The 13,221-nt window shown below is 37.2% G+C and overlaps 1 protein-coding gene across 1 annotated transcript in view; it reads right to left on the reverse strand.

Annotated features, from left to right (window-relative positions):
• Arl15 (ARF like GTPase 15) overlaps positions 1-13,221 on the reverse strand; it is a 388,677-nt gene that overhangs the window by 239,427 nt on the left and 136,029 nt on the right. The gene's annotated exons all lie outside the window — the stretch shown is intronic.

Below are 13,221 nucleotides of genomic sequence, written 5' to 3' on the forward strand. Positions count from 1 at the left end.
TTCTGAATCCATGTTCCTCCAACATTTAGTGCTTCTACCTAATTTTCACAGTTGTAACTACACATCAGTATACCTGTATTATGTATTTTGCCCACTAGACTGCAAGAATCCACATGGAGAAGCAAAAGTACAGCGAATCCTACATGCCAGGCTAGTGCTTGGCACACCACTGGATCTCAATATTATTTAAAGATCGAGGCTAAGGATTTACATCTATTTGCTAACTTAGCTGTTAAAACAATCCCAAAGTTAAAGTCAAGAAGAAAGTAAAGCACAGAGGAATTAAGGACCTGGTGAAGAGTACTAAGTACTATATTCAAAACCCAAACCCAGGTCTTGTCAACAGAATGCTACACCATTGCACGGCCTCCAAGTATCACAAAGTTGATAGAGTCTTCCTATTTTGTTCAACTTTGAACCTAAATACTGGTGGAGTAGACTTGGCAATGCACACATTCCTATTAAACCCAATACTTTAATTATTTATAAAAAGAGGAGAGTAAACACAAGAAGTCCAAATAAGTGTTCTTAGGTCTACATGATACTGCTTTCTTAATAATGCAATAGAAATGACAGTATGAATTTAGGTTGTCTTTTTTGATAGATATTATTAATAAAAATAGGAACTCTGAAGGAACAAAAAATGTCCAACTGACGAAGCCATGTTGGTGTTATCATCTCTTACTTCTTCAGAGCTGAGTGTCCTTGGATGAGTCACTGGGACAAGACACTGCCTAGGAGGGCTGGTCATGGTGCTAAGACTCACTAGCTACATTTTTTCCCTTGCTTTGGCTTTGAATTCCTCATCTGCAAAATGAGTGAATTAGATCAGCTCTGCAAGTTTCCTTTAAAATTGGGAGTGCATTACTTATAATCAGCAAGAAGGAGAAAATAACAGTAACCACTGAGTTGATCCTCAATGGCCTCCAGTATTTGGCTGAAGCCCTCAAGGGTAGGTCTCCCCAGGCTCCATTCAAACAACTTGATGGCTGAAGCCGAAGCAACACACTCATTTTTTCCTGGCCTATCTAAGCTACATTAGTAAGACTGAAACCTCCCCTAAGATTTAACCCCACAAATTTTAATAAATATATGACTTAGTAACTCTTTGGGGAAATGATTTTTTGCATATCTTTCGGACTTTGTTCTGCAGTCCTTAAATCCAACAAAACCTGTGATAGAGGGAAGATAGATTTGAAATTTTTCATGTGGGAAAGAGCATTCCTGGAATTGTAACAAAATTAGTTTTGGGAGGAAAGTTAGTCTATTTTTATTCATCATGTGGAACACATGAGTGTTTTACTTGGGCCTACAAATTTAATTGTCCTCACCCCCACCCCCAAGGCTGCACACAATCACACAGATACACGACGGTGCGTGTGCTTCTAACCTGGACACTCTAAGAACTGCTGAAGGAAAGACAGTCTATACATCTGGCAGTCTTGTTCTGGACCAAGAGCATCATTTATGCCATTGCATTGATATTTGTGATGTTTGAATAAAAATCTAGCAAAATTCTTGTAAATACAATTTCAATGTCACAAAGAAAATTTAATCTACTGGTATTTAGAAAACCATCCTTTAGCAGATACCCAAATCTGACTTTCTAACTTTGTTTCTCTTATTAACACATCTGCAGCTAATACTAAAGTTATTTAAATGCTTCATTCAAGTTTTCATGAACTTTTTCTTTCAAACCGTCATGATCTTTTTCTATTTTAACTGAATGACATACTACTTGACAATTTTTCAAGTACAGAAATACATATCCCTAAAGATATTTTCAACCTTTCTCAATTCAGAGTGTTCAGTTTTCTCTAGGTTATTCTCCATGATATATCATTATATTACCCTGAGACTTTAGATTCCATTCCTCTGGTTTAAAAAGGAAAAAAAAAAGTGAATATTTGTGTAATCTATAGTTTTACAACCCCTCTTATCAACAAATTCCTCAAGCAGACACAGTCAAGAAATTTGTTCCGGGCAGAATTCACTTTTGTTTTTAGACCAAAGAGCAAGATGCCCAATTTCTCTCTCTCCACTAACCTCGTCCTGCTCTCTGGAGGATTTCTTGGCCCTTTGAGTTTTGACAATTTAAGTGTCTTTTAAAAATTATGTCAAAGCTGAAAGAATGCTGAAGTTAACGATCCAATAAAGTTTGGATTCCCTTTCTTCCTGGAAAAAAGGCAGGCACTCTTGCCTTGCTGAAATTGGATGGACATGCCCTTCTTACGATATGTTTTCATTTCATAAGAAACCAGCTCTTAAGGTAGATCCACTTTTTAATTCTTCAAAAATCTTCCAACATTTCATTTTTAATTGACTTTTTAGTGTCAAAACATTATCAAATAGAGAAATAATTTAAAATAAAGCTCAACATAATTCAGACACATTAACAAAGTACATAGTGATGTTACATGTTATTTCCAGTTTATGTACAAAAGCATAGTTTTCCATGGCTTAACTTAAAAAATAAATGTAAGTTTAATTTTTTCACTTTCTTCAATAGAAAAATATATACATTTTCTAATCTATAATCATTTCAATTGAGATACCATAATTCATTTAATAACCTCCCTTGCTGTAGGACGCTGAGGTTGCTTTTGAGTTTTAACTATCATACAAAATGTTGCAAGGAATTGCCTTCTGGATATAGTTTCTTTTAAATGCCTTGTTTATAATAAATTGCTATTGGCATCACGACCAGGTCTATGAGTATTTTGGTAATTTGGGGTTTATATGAATAGTTCTTTTCCAAGAAAAGGGACAGTAACAGTCACAATGGTACCAGTAGTACATGTACATATCAATGCCACTACTATCTTCTCAGCATTGGGTCTTATCATAAAGAAATGAATTTTGGTAAATTTAAGTATAAAACTAACTTTTTTGTTTATTCCCTCATAAAAATGAATTTTTGGTAAAGCTGAACCTGCTCCATCAATTTCTTTGCCACTTTTTCTGTTTATGAATTATCTTTGTGGACTAAACATAATTTATATTAGATTCTCAATGATATCTGTAAATGTGATTGAATTCTCTAAGTAGGACAGCCACAAATTGTTATCTTAATGTTTTATGCAAATATTTCTCAATGGCATTATTTCTTTTTATGTTGAGCTTGTTAATTTTAGATTTCCAGTGACTCGGTTTTATATGCTCAAGTCCCCAGATCCCTTGCTTTGTGACTCATTCCCTACAGGCTCCCCTGGCTATTCTCCTCCCTTCTCTCTCACTCAATCATCCACAGGCATGTGTGGCTTTCTGACTTCTCATTTCTTCTAGTTACCATTTCCACTACTGATGCTTTTTTGTTTATTTTAGTATCTTCCTTCCACCTCCTTTATTCTTCACTTACATATACATCCAGGTATTCCCCAAAAGAGAACCCTGAGCCTGGGTTGTATGTTCAAATATGCCAGCAATGCCCATTTGGAATGCTAGCACATAATAGTTTCTGTGGGTCCACTGGTACCTAAAGTCAGCCTGCTTGACTCTCTGCTGCCTCTCCCTCACCCCATCCCCCCCGCCATCATTAATTTGTTTCTCTAACATCTTGCCCTCCTTCATTCACTACAATGAACACAAGGACCCAACCAACAACCATCTACTCCTTCTTTGCTCTTTGCTGTATCTTCATGCTTCTCATATCCAATGCAGCCCTACCTTGATCATTACAGAGCCCTTTCACTGAACTGTATGGAACCTCCCCTATGTTAAGGAAAGTGTTCTACATGCTCCAACATTTTCTTGCACACTTTTTCTTTTTCCACTAACAAACAGAGCCTTTCCTTATCAGTACCTCCCAGCATAAGCCCTGCTTCCTAAAAATACTTTGAGATCACTTCACTCACTACCACAGTCAATAATTTTCCACCTGAAGTACAGCATCTGCTTGCAAATGGGTGTTCATCTTTCCATCCTCTAATACTTGGAGAATATGTTCATCTATCTGATTGAATTCAGTATTCAACTTACCATTGTAAACCATGCCCTACCTTCTTCTAAAATTAAGGCAACATTCTCCATATTAAATCCACAGCTAACCTCTAAGTCAGTTTTCAGAACTCTAAAATCATCAGCTCTAATTCACATCAGTCATGTCTAATTTACTGGTATAAAGTTGTAGATTCAAATTAAATTTTCTATATTGATGAGATCATGCCTGGTGTGTTGGTTAGAATCTCTACTATAATGTTGAGTAGATGTGATAAGAACAGACATCAGTGTCTTATGATCTGAGCAAGAAAGAGTCATCTTTCACCATAAATGTGGCAATAGCTGTGAGAATTTTCACAAATGTCCTTTAACAGTTGGGCAGACTTTGATATTATGATTTTTGTTATTCCTGTGGGCTGGGGGTCAAACCCAGGGCCTTGCACCAGCTAGGCAAGCACTCCACCACGGAACTACAAACCTAGCTCCAGACTGCTTTTTTAACATAAAAAGTAACTGCATTCCTAGGATAGATGTCACTTGGTTACAATAAATTATCCTACTAATATATTATTGCTAGATTTGATTTGCGAGTAGTTGTTCTGCATCTCTCTGCATCTGTGTTCAAGAGGGATATTGGCAGGGAATTTTCTTGTAATGTCTTTGTCTGGTTTTGGTATCCAGTTAAATTCAGTTTTATAAAAGGAGGTGGAAAGTTTTCTAGAAGATATCAAGGAGAATTGACATTGTGTTTTCCTTTAAAAGTTTGGTAGGATTCACTAGTGAAGCCAATTACACTTCAAGTTTTCTCTTCTTAACTATAATTTCAATTATAGTTGATAAAGGTCTATCAGGGTTCTCTATTTCCTCTTGAGATTGGAAGATTTTTCTTTCAAAGATTTGTCCATTTCAGATATGTTGTCAAATTCATTGGCAAAAAGTTGGTCTTAACATTCCTTAGCATCTTCTTAATATTTATGAAATCTGTATGATGCCATCTTTCTCATTCCTGATATTGGTAATTTGTGTCTTCTTTGGTTTTTCCTGATCACTATGGCTAGAGTTTTATCAATTTTATTGACCTTCTCAAAAAAACCAATTGCTTTTCCATATTATAGATTTTCATTTTGACCTTATTATTCCATTTCTTCTGCTTACTTTGGTTGTAATCTATTCTTCTCTTTTAGTTTTTTGATGTAGAGCTAGGAACACTAATTTGAACCTCTCCTTTTCTAATACGGGCAGTTGAGTTCTATAAATCCTCCCCCACCAAAATACTGCTTTGAGAGGCAAACCACAGCTTGATATGTTGTGTAGTTGTGCTGTGATAAATACTTTATAGTTTCTCTTTTGATTTTTTTTCTTTGATCCATAGATTACTTAGAAGTTATTCAGTTACCATACCAAGAGAAAATTTTTCAAGGTCTTCTTGTTATTGATTTCAAATTCCATTCCACTGCAATCTGCAAACATGTTTAGTACGAGTTGAGTCCGTCTAAATTTATTGAGATTTGTTTTATGTCCTAGATGATGGTCTAATTTGGTAAATGTTCCATTTGCACTCGAGAAGAATGCCTTCTGCTGTTGGGTGGAGTGTTCTATGTTAGTCAAGTTGGCTGATAGTGTTGTTCAAATCTACTCTGTCTTGGCTGATTTTCCTCTTGCATATTTTATTATTTGATGAAAGAGTGAAAACTCTTATTATAATTTTTTTTAATTTCCTTTGTAGTTCTGTCATGTTTTGAAGCTCTGTTATTAGGTACATAAATGTTTGGCATTGTTATGTCCTCTTGAATTAAATGACCCCTTCATCATCATGAAATGAACTTTGTTATTCTCAGCATTAGTCTTTACTCTGAAAAGTACATTGTCTCATATTAATATAACCACTGCAAATTCCATCACACTTCTAGTATGATCCTATCTTTTCCCATTCTTTCCTTTTAACCTATTTGTGTCTATGTTTAAAGATTCTTTCCTAAAGTGGACATTTGGTGGAATTGCTTTTTTTAAAAAAATCAAATCATATCAAATCAGTCATTTATATTTAACTTGATTGTTAATGGTTATCAACACTTGATTGGTAATTCAGTGTCACCTTGCTACTTGTTTCCTATTTGTCCCATCTATTCTTGCTCCCTTTTTTCTTCTTTTTCTGCCTTCCTTTGAATTGGTTGTTTTTGGTAATTCTATGTTATCTTATTTAAGGTATCACTGTGAGCAGGCACAGTGGCATAGGCCTGTAATCCCAGAAATGCAGGAGGATCGCAAGTTCAAAGGCAGCCTCAGTAACTTAGTGAGGCCCAAAGCAACTTAATGAGATTGAATAAATGAATTGTAAAAAATGGGCTGGGGATGTCCTCTAACCTCCCCCACACACAAAAAAAATATCACTGGTTTTAGTGCTACTTTAGGATTTATATAGCACATCTTTAATCAGTCTGCCTTCAAGTGTTATTATACCACTTTATATACAGTATAATGTAAGAACATTACAATATGCTGCATTTGTTTTTCCTCCTATGATGTTTATGTTATTCTCATGCATTTTACTTTTACATATCTTATAAACCCCATAATACATAGTTATTTTTAAATACTTATCTTCTAAAGATATTTAAGTAATATAAACTAAATCTTGATTGCCCTTGTAATTTTCATTTCTGGTACTCTTCATTGTTATATGTATCTTATATGGATACAGATTTATCCATATTTATATATAAATCTTTATGTATTTACATATCTTATATGGATACAGATTCATATATGTATCTTATACACATATAGATTTATAACGGATATAATTTCTCATCTGCCTGGAGGTCTTCATTTATCATGTCTTATAATGTTGATCTGCTAGTAATACATTCTTTCAACTTTTGTATATATGGGGGAAAAAACAATTTTTTACTTTCCTTTTAAATATTTTTTCTAGGATACAGGGGGCCTCACCACACTTTCACTACTTTACTGATCCTGTTCCATTGTCTTCTCACTTGCACTGTTTCCAGTGAGAAATCTGATGTCATTTTCATCTTAGCTCTCATATATATTATACCTTTTCTCTGCTTTTTAGGATTTCTTTATGTATTCCTCAAAATTCCCAAAATAAAAATCAAAAGGACATTTCTGTATATATCCATTCTCTCCCCCTCCCTCCCCCCCCTCCTGGGGGTGGGTATTGATTTAAGGAATTAGCTCACATACAGGAGGCTGATAAGTCCAAAATCTGCAGCAGTCAGCTGGCAGGCTAGAGACTCAGAAAAGAGCCAGTGCAAAGTTCAAATCCAAAGGTCATCTGTTGTAGAATTCCCTCTTATTCCAGGGAGGTAAGTCTTTTATTCTGTTCAGGACTTCAACTACCTAGAGGTCACACCATAGTAAAGAGGACAATCTGCTTTACTCAAAGTCCAGAGAGTTAAGTACTAATCTCATCTAAAACAACATCATAGAAATATTCAGAATAATGTTAGACCACCTCTGTGGACACCATGGCCATGTTATATATAAAATTGACCATCATAATTTTTTTAACCACAGGCTTCAGGCAATTTTATTATGATGTATCTTGGTATGCTTCTGTTCACATTTCTTACATTTGGGGTTCAATGGGCTTCTTGGATCTGTGGGTGCATAGTTGTCTTCAGATTTGGCAATGTTTCAGCCATTATCTCTTCAATTTTTTTTTCTGTCCTTTTCCCCACCCCTTTGGCTTCATGCACTCGAAAGAGCTCACTAATGCTCTTCCCCCTCTCATGGATAGATTCTACAATGCTAACACTCTTAAGTTCATCAAATCCTTTCTTTTCATCAATTGGTATTAATCTCATCTGACACATATTTTATCTCAGGTATTATTCATGAGTAGAAGTTTTATACAGGGTTTCTTTTTTAAACACCTTTATTTGATTTATTTTTTTTTTATGTGATACTGGGGATCAGACCCAGTGTCTCACTCATGCCAGGAAAGCACTCTCTATCACTGAACCACAACCTCATTTCTTAAATCTTCCATGTCTGAATCTTATGAACAGATATAATACAGTTGTAATGTCTTTCTTTGTTAATTCTAATATCTGTGTCAGTTCTGGTAAGTTTTAAATGAATGCTTATCCTCCTCATTATGAATTGTGTCTTTCTATCTCCTCCTGTGGCTGATAATCTTGAATTGAATGTCAGACACTGTGAATTTTACCTTGTTGCATGCTATTTCTCTAAATCTTATACAGATTTGTACTGGGATACATTAGCACCACCAGAGAATTACTTGAGCCTTTTGGACTGGGTAATATGATCTGCTAGGTGAATCCAGAGCAGTACTCAGCTTAGAGCCAATTCCTGAGGCAAGATCTTGTTGAGTATTCTACCTAGTTCCTCATGAATTATGACTTTTCCAGTCTGTCTGGTAGTTATAGTCATAAGTTTCAGCCCCATGAGAAGACCAAGCACTATTCCCCCTCATACTTTCAGGTACTTCTTTTCCTGCCCTTGAGTAGTTTCCTCATGTGCCTGCTTTGTCCACTTCACAAGATATTCAAAGGATACACACTGAAGATCTCTAGGGGTCTGTCTCTGCGCAACTCTCTTTTGTCTAGTATGCTGTCTTATTAACTCTAGCTGCTTGATCTCCTTGATTCTCAGCTCCATCTTTTGAATGCAGGAAATACACTGAGTTCTATTTCAGCTCCCTCTGGAACAGTGTCACAGCCTGGAAGCTCTCTCAAGGCAGTAAGCTGGGCAATCATAGGGCTCAATACATTTGTTTCTTATTTCTCAGGGATGACTGTTCTTTGTTGCTTCACATTCACTTACTCGAAAACTGTTTTATATATTTCATACTTTTATTTTTCACTTTTTTTTTTTTTTTCAGTTCTGACAGTTGAACCCAGGGATGCTCTGCCACTGAGCTGTATCCTGGGACCTTTTTATTTATTGCTTTAATTTTTGAGACAGGGTCTAAGTTGCCCAGGCTAACCTCAACCTCACAATTCTCCCAGCCTCAGCCTCTAGAGTGGCTGAGATTACAGGTTTGCACAACTGCACCCAGGTGTTTCATTTTTTAAAAAAATATTATCTCTGTTGTTTCAGGTGTGAGGGTAAGCCAGCCCAGTTATCCCATTTTGACTAGAACCAGAATCCTTACTGATTCTTGCATGCACCGCCCTCTCCTGAGCATCTTCTGTCTTTACTTCTCACCAGGCAACCACCTTTATGCCTCTGTCTCATGCTCACATGATAACCTTTCCTTATAAAAATAAATTCTTTTAACATTGCTTTCTTTCTCTCTTTCTCTTTTTATTTTTTATTTTGTCTCTCTTATTGAAAGAAGAGTCTATATGCAATCTTAGCCAAAGGACCAAGGAATGAAAATGATAGTTTATAGCTCATTCCCTTTACTTACTCATTATCTCCTCATTCCTGAGGTTGGTTTCTATCCCCAACAATCTACTGAAAATGTTCTACTGAAGGCAGAATTAGACAGGCCATAAGTATAGATAGGTAAATCAAGTCAGGTCAGATTAAGGAGGCCAATTTAAGTCTGAGAAGTTAGAGACTGTCCCCTGGGGATTGAAATGCCTCCAGAGCTCTTCCTCCACCCTTATCAAGATAACCGGCCCTGCTCCAACCTGTTGCTAAGGTAACCTGTCCCAGGAATTCTCCTTCCCTACAGGAAGTTATAAAAATTGTTAATTAATGTGTCCTGGGTTGTTCCATCTGGCCCTTCCTTCTATCCATCTGCTTCTTACCTTTTGGCCATCCCACCTGAGCATCTCCTGGGCCTAGTCAAGTATACAGGAAGGAGAAAGATAAGGGAAAGAGAGCAGGAGACAAAGGAAGCCTAGGACATTAAAAAAAAAAAAAAAAAGGCAGAACACCCTCACTTCTTGAGATACCAGAATACCACCTATGGGCCCCTTCTCCCTCCTGAGAAAAGTTTATGTGATTTTACTTATTTATTTTTTGGGGGTGCCGGGGATTTAATTTGGGGGCACTCGACCACTGAGCCACATTCCCAGCCCTGGTTTGCATTTTATTTAGAGACAGGATCTCACGGAGTCGCTTAGCGCCTTGCTTTTTTCTGAGGCTGGCTTTGAACTCGGGATCCTCCTGTGTCAGCCTCCTGAGCCTCTGGGATTACAGCTGTGAACCACTGTTACCCCTTTTAAGATAAACCCTGCTTTATATGCTTGCCTTGGCATGCTTCTCTAATGTTATACTTCAGCATGTGAGGAAGCAGGACTCGTCACTGATAATTGGCAATATCACTACCATTGGTCATTAATGATCACACCCTTCTCATTTTTTAGACTTAGGTTTATATTGTTGGTTCTTTTTACTTCTTGACCGTACTGAACTTATATGATATTGCACAAAATTGCCTGGCTTATAGATTCCTCATCAGATACATAATATATAATAAGATACATAAAATATAAGGGCAGGGATGTTTATCTGTTTTGATAACTGATCATGCTCAGTACCTAAATCAGGGCCAGTTGCACAGTATGCAGTCAACAAATATGCAATAGGTGAATGAAATATAGTTGGTGCTTAGCAACCTTCTTGCCTGTCTCTATCCATTCTTTCTGTATGATCTCATCCAAATCCACAATTAAAATTGCCTCTTCAATCTGGATCTGTAGTTCTAAAATCTCCCTAGTCTATTTTTTTTAATTATTTGATCACTGTTGGATGTCATGCTGATACCTCAAAATTAGTAAACCCCAAACTAACCTTATTCTTTTTATCTTAAAACTATCTGTCGTGTTTTCCCTACTTCTTTTTACAATTCACTCAAACACCAAGTTAGAAACTTGAGTCATAATTGATTCTTTTCCCTTTCTTTATATTACCGAATATAATTATCACATTTTACAGTATCAATAAAATTACATGTGACTCTTAACTCTCCATCTCAAGTAACTACTTTGCCTGCTGGATCATCTCTAATGTCACAGGCCTCTACCAGCAACTTCTCTAGTCTCTGGCCTTGGATCCCAACACTTCATACAATGCTGCATCTTGTGCATAAAGACCACTAACTTTTCTCTGAATCACCTATGCTTTTGATTCTCACACCCCTCTCCCTATTACTCAGATCTTCCCTATCATAAGAGGCCTTATTCAAATGTAATATTTGATTAGCCTTCTTTGATCTCCTAGGTTAGAAATGATCACTTTTCACTTTCATTTTATACTGTCAAGTATAGCCCATATCATATTCTGTCTTAGCACAGAGCCTGGCATATAATAAACATTCAATAAATGTGAACCATTTTATCACTAGAAAACTTATCTTCCAAACCCAGTGTAAACTTCTTGATGGCAAGGACCTCCAAAGAGGCCTCCAAAAAGGCACTCTGCCAAGTTCAGAATAATTGCAACTCATAGAAGTTTGATATCCAAGACGTTAGCCAACTTAATATCTAACTCACCAGAAAGTCAACTAGCACACAATGTTATCATTGGTTCCAGCAAAAGGAAAACGTTATTTTAAAAAATAAAAACAAATATAAAACACATATTATACTTTATGAGTACATTATAAAAATATTTACAGATAATTATTTCACATTATAATAGAAAAGCAAAACAATTAGCAGTAGGGCTAGATGATAACTCAGATAAAGAGAAGTATACTTTGTGTTACTCTTGCACTTATATTGGAGGTTACTTGGCTTGGAAACAATTATTAAGCTAATAAAGTTTGTTTAAGTTTGAGGCACATTACTCAAAAGCTATCCACAGTTTCAGAAAACCAGCAAGTACATACTCAGATCAGATACTAAGCCTTAGATACCATGAAATGTTATTGGAAAATCTCTCCTGGCATGTGACTGTCATTGACTGTGTAACAATGGCCATATCACTACCCTCTTGTATCTTAAGATGATAAGAGGTAAAAACAGGATATGAAGATTCTTTTCTGTCACAGAAGATGGCTAGGAAGCTCACAGATGATACTTTATGTAAAAATATCATGCAGATTCAATTTACTATCATTTGTTTATTCACTTCACAAATATCTGTACCTATGCCTAAATCTTGTGACCGTGTAAAATGCTCTATCTGCCCTTAGGAGCCTGCAGCCCAGAATGGGGGAGTAGACGTGGGAACAAAGCAGCATGACAGGTACTGAACGGTAGAAATATGGACCACATCCAGTGGAGAGAGGAGGGAGAACTCTGTTCTGAGGGAAGAAGAAGGTGACTGGCCTGGTTCGGTGCACAGAGGTTGCTCTCCAGCTCTCTGCTCATTCTCTCTGTGGGCTCACAACTCATTACCAATCTCTCACTCTCTCCCTCACCCTCTAATAAAGCTGAGTCTGTTTCTTTACAACTCCAGTTTCCTGTCTATTATTCCAAGATCTGAAAAGTTCTCAAAACCTGCACTTTTTTTTTTCTTAGCTGGTAGCAAAACGTGAACTGCACTGATGTCAGACTCTTGATTATCAATATTTTTCTGACTTGTTAGGACACTTGGGTCAACAATTTCATCATCCACCCACCACCAAAGCCAAGAATGAGTCATTCTCAGCTTCTTTTTTTCACCCTCTAAACCCAACTGGTCACCGAGCCCTGTTGATTCTAGCCCTCAGATGTTGTATCCTATTTATCCCCTCCGCTCCATTCTTCCCACTCCTGCTGAGCTAAGGTCTCCAGCACATGTGTGGCACCATTTACAATCATCTCCTACCTCTGCCTCTCATCAGTGCTCTTCATAATTTATCCTCCACGTCATGGCCAGCTTGATCCAGCTCATCATGCAGTTTCCTTGCTTAAAACATCTGAATGTCTCTGCACTGTCTACAAGTAAAGCTCGAATTTCTGAGCATGGTATAAGAAGTTAGCCAGAAGGTGGCCACAGCCTCTCTAGGATTAGCCCCCAGCACTCTATTAAACACACACGGCAGCCATGCAGGAAGCCATGGGGTTTCTGAGAGGTCCCATTTTAGTTTTTGCCTTCACACAAGCTTTCCCCCTGCCCCCCAATTTTTTCTTCTCCACCTCCCACTCTGTTCCTGCTCATCTCCCTGGCTTGCCAACTTTGGATCCAAAGAAGAAAGACTCTTCAAGCATCCTTCCCTTCCCCAGCCAGGCAGCACTGACCAGACCCACTCCACTGGAAGTTTCTATACATGAATTAGCATCTACTTGGCCAGCAGACTGGGTCTCTTGCAGTGCTAGAATCATTGCTCATCCCCAGAGTACATAGTAGGTTCTCAAAAATCCAGCTGAATGAACAGCAGCTCTTCAACTTTCCCAGCCAACTTCTCGCCCT

This window comes from Urocitellus parryii, chromosome 1 (genome assembly GCF_045843805.1).
Source record: "Urocitellus parryii isolate mUroPar1 chromosome 1, mUroPar1.hap1, whole genome shotgun sequence".
NCBI classification, from domain to species: Eukaryota; Metazoa; Chordata; class Mammalia; order Rodentia; family Sciuridae; genus Urocitellus; species Urocitellus parryii.